This window comes from Salvelinus alpinus, unplaced genomic scaffold (genome assembly GCF_045679555.1).
Source record: "Salvelinus alpinus unplaced genomic scaffold, SLU_Salpinus.1 scaffold_626, whole genome shotgun sequence".
Classification (NCBI taxonomy): Eukaryota; Metazoa; Chordata; class Actinopteri; order Salmoniformes; family Salmonidae; genus Salvelinus; species Salvelinus alpinus.
This window is the reverse complement of record NW_027256566.1, coordinates 1-363: the sequence shown is the minus strand read 5'-3', so window position 1 is coordinate 363 and position 363 is coordinate 1. Positions and strand designations below refer to the sequence as shown.

The 363-nt window shown below is 41.0% G+C and overlaps 1 pseudogene; it reads left to right on the top strand.

Annotated features, from left to right (window-relative positions):
* Positions 1 to 322: 322 nt before the first annotated feature.
* Positions 323 to 363, top strand: LOC139567448 (U2 spliceosomal RNA; annotated as a pseudogene; the record flags this gene model as incomplete).

Genomic DNA, 363 nt, shown 5'->3' with positions numbered 1-363 from the left:
ATCTCCAAATTGTTCCCCCCACCCGTAATATATTATTATTCCAATGTAGCTGTTGATCTGGTTTTAATTTAACAAAGCTTTCTCTCATTTCTGATTGGAGGGCGGATGACCACGTGACATTAGAACCTACAAATGTGTTACTTTGTAACAGTCAAACGTGGTTATTCCTGACGTTGATCAACTCCCAATCCATGCCACCTTTTATTTAAAGCCTTGTCTTTTTTTATGGGGAAAAATAAGCATACGGAGCTCATTTTGGTGTGTCCATTGTCGAATTTGACGTGTCGGAGAACGGCCACTTTCTCCCGAAACCATTGTGGGTATCGCTTCTCGGCCTTTTGGCTAAGATCAAGTGTAGTATCT